This window comes from Triticum urartu, chromosome 1, assembly GCF_003073215.2.
Source record: "Triticum urartu cultivar G1812 chromosome 1, Tu2.1, whole genome shotgun sequence".
Lineage (NCBI taxonomy): Eukaryota > Viridiplantae > Streptophyta > Magnoliopsida > Poales > Poaceae > Triticum > Triticum urartu.
The window spans coordinates 13,106,427-13,116,046 of NC_053022.1; positions in this window are offsets into that span (position 1 = coordinate 13,106,427).

The following is a 9,620-nucleotide window of genomic DNA, read 5'->3' on the forward strand; positions in this document are numbered from 1 at the left end:
ATCATGACAGTCAGTTTTCGGCTTTCTCTACTGAGGTGCTCGCCCGGCCGAACCGGGGCACAATCGCAGTAGTTCTCCTGGTGCTACCTTAGCCGATAGAGCGGAACGTAAGGTAGCCGAACTCAGGAGCCGGGCAACCCAACATTTGACCAAAGACATGATTCGGAGCTGATGCATATAATGCCAAAACTCGCGACGCCGAACACTCCCTAAGGTGTTCGGTCTTTATGAGTGCGGGCGAAACAACACTCTTTATTAAAAAAGCCCCTAGTGTCCAGGTACGTGCAAAAATTCTGACGTGGCCACATGCCAAGACGCCAGCCTCCTCCTTGGTTATATCAGAAAAAACCAGGGGATGTGTAGCAACAAGAGACAGTAAAAAAGGTTTACGCAGGGTCTTAATCTAAAAAGAATCCTTTAGGACGGGTCCCTACTGCACGTCTGCGCCTGTGTCTCCGTTGTGCCGTATCCTGGACGGGCGCCGCACGACGTTCATCTGTAAAAGAGAGGAACTGAGTTGAAAACGGGTCGTGCCGAACAAAAGTTTAAAATAAACAAAGTGTAAAGTAAAATATATAAAATTGAGCTTTATTGTCTCTTATTGTATATGCATGGAGCCCCTAGTGCGGGGGTATATGGCCACTAAGCCTGCATCAATGATGATTTTGTACCGAACTCGTCTATCCGCGTTCGTGGTCTTTAATGACCTATTTCGAAGTTTTTTGGCCGGTGAGGCCATTTTACTGTGGGGCTGTCAAAGCGGCCGCACAGTCCTCCGCTTGGGGAGGCGCACTTTAGTGCTTCCCCTTCAAAGAGATGATGCCTCGTGGACCGGGCATCTTAAGCGTGAGAGATGCATAATGCGGTATTGCGTTAAAGCGAGCGAAAGCTTCGCGTCCCAGTAGTGCTTGATAGCGACTTGAGAACGGGACGATATGGAAGGTCAGCTTTTCGCGGCGGAAGTTATCGGCAGAGCCGAATATAACTTCGAGCCGGAGAAAACCCATACAATGGGTGTCCGGACCAGGTGTTACCCCTTGAAAGGAGGTTTTGCTGCGGCGGATTCTTGCTGGGTTTATCCCCATGTGATGGATTGTATCCTGATATATCAGGTTTAGTCCACTGCCGCCGTCCATAAGGACATTTGAAAACTGGAGTCCGCCAATTATTGGATCGAGTATCAAGGCAGTCCAGCCTGCATTCTTGATATTTCTAGAATAATCTAGCTGATCGAAGATGATTGGTTTTGACAACCAGTGCGGGACCCTTTGGGGATAGGTCGTGTGGTGCGTACCTTTATGGGCGCCGCACGTTTTGTTATGTGAAGTAAGTTCACTGTTTTTACTTCTTGTGGGAAGTTCTTTTGTTTCCTGGTGCTCTGCTTTTGGGGTTCGTCCTCGTCTTCGCTTGGTGTGTCGAGCCCCTTGTGTTCGGCATTGAGTCTGCCGGATTGTTTGAAAACCCAACAATCTCTGTGGGTATGGTTAGCAGGCTTCCCGGGAGTACTGTGTATCTGACATATCCTGTCCAGGATTTTATTTAAGTTGGATGGATCATCCCTGTTATCCTGGAGGGGCGGTTTTTGTCTGATTTTGTCGTGAGCCTTTGAATCCGGCATTGACTGCCGTGCTCTTCGGACTTTTTTCCTTAGTCCGGCGATGGTCCTTGTTGCGTCGCGGTTTTCCGTTTCCATCCCTAGTTTCGGATGTACTTGGGTCGCTGGGGCTGCACCTTGCCAACCAGCTGTCCTCTCCTGCACAAAAGCGGGTCATGAGGCTTGTTAGTGCGGCCATTGTTCTTGGCTTTTCTTGGCCGAGGTGTCTGGCGAGCCATTCGTCTCGGACGTTATGCCTGAAAGCTGCTAAGGCTTCGGCGTCCGGACAGTCGACTATCTGATTCTTTTTAGTGAGGAATCTATTCCAGAACTGCCGAGCTGATTCTCCGGACTGTTGAGTTATGTGACTAAGATCGTCTGCATCCGGAGGGCGGACATAGGTCCCTTGAAAATTTGCTCGGAAAGCATCCTCGAGCTCTTCCCAACTTCCAATTGTGTTTTCAGGAAGGCTTTTAAGCCAATGCCGGGCTGGCCCTTTAAGCTTAAGGGGTAAATATTTTATGGCGTGGAGATCATCTCCTCTAGCCATGTGTATGTGGAGGATATAATCCTCGATCCAGACTCCAGGGTCTGTTGTTCCATCATATGCCTCTATGTTTACGGGTTTGAATCCCTCTGGAAATTCATAGTCCAGGACCTCATCGGTGAAACATAGGGGGTGTGCGGCGCCCCTGTATTTGGGTGTGCCGGATTCTGATGATGGCTTTATTGCATTGCTTACGAGAGCTTGCTTTCTTGGCCCATAAATGGACCTAACTGGGCCATGATGCGAATCCTTAGGTGGGTCGCATGCCGATTTAAGTGCGGCGCCGCTTGCCGCTTTATGGGGTCGTCTATCCGACCGTGTGGCTTTCTTATTTTTGAATGCGAGGGCTCTAGGGCCTCTTCGTCGAATTCAGGCAGTAGCTTTCTTTTCGGATAGCTTTTAGTGCGGCGACTGTCGCCGTATTTATCTGCGGTATTGATTACTTTGCTCCATCTAATCCGGAGTGCATCTTCCGCTGTTTTTAGCTTCCGCTTCTCTTTTTTAGGCTGCGTGCAGTTGCAACGAGCCTCTCGTGGAGATTCTTCTGCTCCATAGGTTTATCCGGCGTGAGGTCGTCCGGAATGCCGTTTTCGCCGGAGGAGGGATGTTCGGTTTCTCTATCCGTGTTGCCCTGTTCGGACGGTTGCTCTAAGGCCTGCTCGTCGTCTACCGGCTCGTCCTGCTCTATGGCTGGGTTTTTGTCGAGGCGGGGCTTGGGTCGGCGTTTACGCCGACGCTTTGATTGCTTTTCGGGGGGTCGATCTCCCGTCCCATCCCCTTTTTCCTCGTTGTCGCTTCCTTTAGGGGTATCCACCATGTACACATCGTGAGATGAGGTGGCTGTCCAATGCCCTATGGGCGTTGGTTCATCGGTATCTCCTGCATCGTCATCCATGCTGTCGATGTCTCCGGAGTCGAAGTTGAGCACGTCGTTTAAATTGTCGACAGTGGCTACCAAGTGGGTGGTGGGTGGGCTTTGAATTTCTTCATCGTCCGTATCCCATCCTCGCTGACCGCAGTTCGGCCAGGGCTCTCCTGATAAAGAGAGAGACTTGAGAGAATTCAGGATATCGCCAAAAGGCGAGTGCTGAAAGATGTCCGCGGCGGTGAACTCCATTATTGGCGCCCAATCGGATTCGATCGGCAGGGGCGCGGGGGGTTCGGAGTCCGGAGAGGAGTCCGGATCCTCGGAGTCGTGAGTCACGCGGAGTGTGGGGCCGGCGTTCGGCTCGATCGCCTTTGAGATCGCAGCCCCCGAGGTGACGTGCAACCGCTCATCCTCGATTGACACAACTGGCTCCGAATTAAGGGTCCGAGCTGGTGTTTGCGGCCTCCGGGATACTGTTCGGTGACAGAGCTAGATCATGCCCCGCGAGACAGTGCGGCGCGCTTGGTTGTGGCTCGAATCCGTCGAAGATCAAATCTCCGCGGATGTCTGCCATGTAGTTTAGGCTTCCAAACCTGACTTGATGGCCAGGGGCGTAGCTTTCGATCTGCTCCAGGTGGCCAAGCGAATTGGCCCGCAGTGCGAAGCCGCCGAAGACGAAGATCTGTCCGGGGAGAAGAAAAGTCTCACCCTGGACCGCATCGTTGTTGATGATCAAAGGAGCCATCGGGCCTAAAGGCGACGACACAGAGGAACTCTCAATGAAAGCACCAATGTCGGTGTCAAAACCGGCGGATCTCGGGTAGGGGGTCCCGAACTGTGCGTCCTAAGGCCGGATGGTAACAGGAGACAAGGGACACGATGTTTTTACCCAGGTTCGGGCCCTCTCGATGGAGGTAATACCCTACTCCTGCTTGATTAATATTGATGATATGGGTAGTACAAGAGTAGATCTACCACGAGATCAAGGAGGCTAAACCCTAGAAGCTAGCCTATGGTATGATTGTTGTATATGGAGTTTGATGTCCTACGGACTACAACCCTCCGGTTTATATAGACACCGGATAGGGTTAGGGTTACACAGAGTCGGTTACAATGGTAGGAGATCTTGAATATCCGCATCGCCAAGCTTGCCTTCCACGCCAAGGAAAGTCCCATCCGGACACGGGACGAAGTCTTCAATCTTGTATCTTCATAGTCCTGGAGTCCGGCTGAAGGTATAGTCCGGCTACCCGAACACCCCCTAATCCAGGACTCCCTCAGAAATGTTTCTCGGTTATGGAGGTGACAAAGAGTTCATCGTAAGGAGTTACGTTGATGCAAGCTTTGACACCGATCTGGATGACTCTAAGTCCCGATCTAGATACATATTGAAAGTGGGAGCGATTAGCTAGAGTAGCTCCGTGCAGAGCATTGTAGACATAGAAAATTTGCAAAATACATACGGCTCTGAATGTGGCAGACCCGTTGACTAAACTTCTCTCACAAGCAAAACATGATCACTCTTTGGGTGTTAATCACATAGCGATGTGAACTAGATTATTGACTCTAGTAAACCCTTTGGGTATTAGTCACATGGAGATGTGAACTAATCACATAAAGATGTGAACTATTGGTGTTAAATCACATGCATGTGTGAACTAGATTATTGACTCTAGTGCAAGTGGGAGACTGAAGGAAATATGCCCTAGAGGCAATAATAAAGTTGTTATTTATATTTCCTTATATCATGATAAATGTTTATTATTCATGCTAGAATTGTATTAACCGGAAACTTAGTACATGTGTGAATACATAGACAAAACAGAGTGTCCCTAGTATGCCTCTACTTGACTAGCTCGTTAATCAAAGATGGTTAAGTTTCCTGACCATAGACATGTGTTGTCATTTGATGAACGAGGATCACATCATTAGAGAATGATGTGATGTACAAGACCCATCCGTTAGCTTAGCATAAATGACCGTTTAGTTTTATTGCTATTGCTTTCATCATGACTTATACATGTTCCTCTGACTATGAGATTATGCAACTCCCGAATACCGGAGGAACACCTTGTGTGCTATCAAACGTCACAACATAACTGGGTGATTATAAAGATGTGAAAGTGCAACTATCCCTGGGTGGTTTTGGCAATTCCTAACAACATATAGCTCATTGAGCTAACATTATTCCAAGATTAATATTTCAGGAAGAGCTCAATGAATGGCATGGCATGGATGAGGAAAGTGGATCCCTCAAAATTCTAAGGACAAAAAGTTTGGCTCAAGCTTCAAGATCAAGACTCTACATTTTATATTTTAGTGATCCAAGATCACATTGAGTCTATAGGAAAAGCCAATACTATCAAGGAGGGATGAGGTGTTGCTTAATGGCTTGCTTGCTCAAAGTGCTTAGTGATATGCTCCAAAATCCTCAACTACCTTCCCACATCCACATATGACCTAAACCAAAAGTCAAACTCGGCCCCACCGATTCTATCTATCCGGCGCCACCGAGTTTCAAATGTCATAGCCACTGCCACAAACCCTAGGCAAATCGGTCTCATCGAGATGGGATTGTAATCTCTCTGTTTCCCTTCATAACGTTTCGGTCTTACCGAGATGAGCGATCGGTCCACCAAGATTGCAATGTAAACTCTCTGTTTCCCTTTTGTAACATTTCGGTCTCACGAGATGAGCGAATCGGTCCCACCGAGTTTACCTGACCAACTCTCTGGTTAGCTTATTACCAAAATCGGTCCCACCGAGATTGTGTAATCGGTCACACCGAGATTACGTTATGCCCTAACCCTAACCATATCGGTCCTACCGAGTTGCATCTCAGTCCCACCGAAAATCCTAACGGTCACTAGGTTTGCTAAATCGGTCGACCGAGTTTCTCAATTCGGTCTCACCGAGATTGGTAAATTGTGTGTAATGGTTAGTTTTTGTGTGGAGGCTATATATACCCCTCCACCCACTCTTCATTCGTGGAGAGAGCCATCAGAACATACCTACACTTCCAATACACATTTTCTGAGAGAGAACCACCTACTCATGTGTTGAGGCCAAGATATTCCATTCCTACCATATGAATCTTGATCTCTAGCCTTCCCCAAGTTGCTTTCCACTCAAATCTTCTTTCCACCAAATCCATATCCTGTGAGAGAGAGTTGAGTGTTGGGGAGACTATCATTTGAAGCACAAGAGCAAGGAGTTCATCATCAACACACCATTTGTTACTTCTTGGAGAGTGGTGTCTCCTAGATTGGCTAGGTGTCACTTGGGAGCCTCCGACAAGATTGTGGAGTTGAACCAAGGAGTTTGTAAGGGCAAGGAGATCGCCTACTTCGTGAAGATCTACCGCTAGTGAGGCAAGTCCTTCGTGGGCGACGGCCATGATGGGATAGACAAGGTTGCTTCTTCGTGGACCCTTCGTGGGTGGAGCCCTCCGTGGACTCGCGCAACCGTTACCCTCCGTGGGTTGAAGTCTCCATCAACGTGGATGTACGATAGCACCACCTATCGGAACCACGACAAAAACATCTGTGTCTCCAATTGCGTTTGAATCTCCAAACCCTTCCCTTTACATTCTTGCAAGTTGCATGCTTTACTTTCCGCTGCTCATATACTCTTTTGCATGCTTGCTTGAATTGTGTGGAGATTGCTTGACTTGTGCTAAGATAGCTAAAATCTGCCAAGAACTAAAATTGGGAAAAGGCTAGATTTTTATTTGGTCAAGTAGTCTAATCACCCCCCCTCTAGATACTTTCGATCCTACAGTTACGTCGATGCAAATTTTGACACTGATCCAGATGACTCTAAATCTCAATCTGGATACATATTGAAAGTGGGAGCAATTAGCTGGAGTAGCTCCGTGCAGAGCATTGTTGACATAGAAATTTGCAAAATACTTACGGATCTAAATGTGGCAGACCCATTGACTAAACTTCTCTCACAAGCAAAACATGATCACACCTTAGTACTCTTTGGGTGATAATCACATAGCGATGTGAACTAGATAATTGACTCTAGTAAACCCTTCGGGTGTTGGTCACATGTCGATGTGAAATATGGGTGTTAATCACATGGTGATATGAACTATTGGTATTAAATCACATGGCGATGTGAACTAGATTATTGACTCTAGTGCAAGATGGGAGACTGAAGGAAATATGCCCTAGAGGCAATAATAAAGTTATTATTTATTTCCTTATATCATGATAAATGTTCATTATTCATGCTAGAATTGTATTAACCGGAAACATAATACATGTGTGAATGCATAGACAAACAGAGTGTTACTAGTATGCCTCTACTTGACTAGCTCGTTGATCAAAGATGGTTATGTTTCCTAACCATAGACATGAGTTGTCATTTGATTAACGGGATCACATCATTAGGAGAGTGATGTGATTGACTTGACCCATTCCGTTAGCTTAGCACTTGATCATTTGTTTGTTGCTATTGCTTTCTTCATGACTTATACATGTTCCTATGACTATGAGACTATGTAACTCCCGTTTACCGGAGGAACACTTTGTGTGCCACCTATTGGGGAATGTAGTAATTTCAAAAAAATTCCTACGCACACACAAGATCATGGTGATGCATAACAACGAGAGGGGAGAGTGTTGTCCACGTACCCTCGTAGACCGTAAGCGGAAGCGTTAGCACAACGCGGTTGATGTAGTCGTACGTCTTCACGATCCGACCGATCAAGTACCGAACGTACGGCACCTCCGAGTTCAGCACACGTTCAGCTCGATGACGTCCCTCGAACTCCGATCCAGCCGAGTGTTGAGGGAGAGTTTCGTCAGCACGACGGCGTGGTGACGATGTGATGTTCTACCGACGCAGGGCTTCGCCTAAGCACCGCTACATATTATCGAGGTGGACTATGGTGGAGGGGGGCACCGCACACGGCTAAAAGATCAATACGATCAATTGTTGTGTCTATGGGTGCCCCCTGCCCCCGTATATAAAGGAGCAAGGGGGGTGCGGCCGGCCAGGAGAGGGCGCGCCAGGAGGAGTCCTACTCCCACCGGGAGTAGGACTCCCCCCCTTTCCTAGTTGGATTAGGACTTGGGAGGGGGAAAGAGTGGAGGAGAAGAAGGAAGGGGGGCGCCGCCCCCCTCTCCTTGTCCTATTCGGACTGGGGGGAGCCAGCCCTAGCCGCCTCTCCTCTCTTCCACCTAGGCCCACTAAGGCCCATTAAGTCCCCGGGGTTCCGGTAACCTCCCGGTACTCCGGTAAAATCCCGATTTCACCGGAACACTTTCCGATATCCAAACATAGGCTTCCAATATATCAATCTTCATGTCTCGACCATTTCGAGACTCCTCGTCATGTCTGTGATCACATCCGGGACTCCGAACAACCTTTGGTACATCAAAACATATAAACTCATAATATAACTGTCATCGAAACGTTAAGCGTGCGGACCCTACGGGTTCGAGAACTATGTAGACATGACCGAGACACGTCTCCGGTCAATAACCAATAGCGGAACCTGGATGCTCATATTGGCTCCCACTATTCTACGAAGATCTTTATCGGTCAGACCGCATAACAACATACGTTGTTCCCTTTGTCATCGGTATGTTACTTGCCCGAGATTCGATCGTCGGTATCTCAATACCTAGTTCAATCTCGTTACCGGCAAGTCTCTTTACTCGTTCCGTAAGTACATCATCCCGCAACTAACTCATTAGTTGCAATGCTTGCAAGGCTTAAGTGATGTGCATTACCGAGAGGGCCCAGAGATACCTCTCCGACAATCGGAGTGACAAATCCTAATCTCGAAATACGCCAACCCAACAAGTACCTTCGAAGACACCTGTAGAGCACCTTTATAATCACCCAGTTACGTTGTGACGTTTGGTAGCACACAAAGTGTTCCTCCGGTAAACGGGAGTTGCATAATCTCATAGTCATAGGAACATGTATAAGTCATGAAGAAAGCAATAGCAACAAACTAAACGATCAAGTGCTAAGCTAACGGAATGGGTCAAGTCAATCACATCATTCTCCTAATGATGTGATCCCGTTAATCAAATGACAACTCATGTCTATGGTTAGGAAACATAACCATCTTTGATCAACGAGCTAGTCAAGTAGAGGCATACTAGTGACAACTCTGTTTGTCTATGTATTCACACATGTATTATGTTTCCGGTTAATACAATTCTAGCATGAATAATAAACATTTATCATGATATAAGGAAATAAATAATAACTTTATTATTGCCTCTAGGGCATATGTCCTTCAGTCTCCCACTTGCACTAGAGTCAATAATCTAGATTACACAGTAATGATTCTACACCCCTGGAGCCTTGGTGTGCTGATCATGTTTTGCTCGTGGAAGAGGCTTAGTCAACGGGTCTGCAACATTCAGATCCGTATGTATCTTGCAAATTTCTATGTCTCCCACCTGGACTAGATCCCGGATGGAATTGAAGCGTCTCTTGATGTGCTTGGTTCTCTTGTGAAATCTGGATTCCTTCGCTAAGGCAATTGCTCCAGTATTGTCACAAAAGATTTTCATTGGACCCGATGCACTAGGTATGACACCTAGATCGGATATGAACTCCTTCATCCAGACTCCTTCATT